Consider the following 360-nt stretch of genomic DNA (forward strand, 5'->3'; position numbering starts at 1 on the left):
CAGTGCTGCTCCTTTGACCAAAAGTCGCAAGAGGACTGGCGCTGCGACCGAGACCGTCAAGAAGAGGAGATGTACCGCTGGCGCGGAAGGGGAGCCCTCGGGACCTTTGTCGCAACATCGTGCCAAGGTTTATTTTGACTATTTTCAGCATAAGCCACCTTGTTATACGATTATCCAGACCGTTATTTCATGTACATTTTGTATCCCTGATTGGCGGGATGCTCAGCGACTGCGGATCAGAGATAGAGCGTTCGACAAGGGGCCTGGCTGAATCGCGAGAGGCATTGAAACAAGCCGAGGCCGCGTTGAAATCTACTGAAGCTGCTCGTGCTGCTGAGCTCTCTCAGATGGAGGTTCGGA

The sequence above is a fragment of the Brassica oleracea genome, chromosome C1 (assembly GCF_000695525.1).
Source record: "Brassica oleracea var. oleracea cultivar TO1000 chromosome C1, BOL, whole genome shotgun sequence".
Taxonomy (NCBI): domain Eukaryota; kingdom Viridiplantae; phylum Streptophyta; class Magnoliopsida; order Brassicales; family Brassicaceae; genus Brassica; species Brassica oleracea.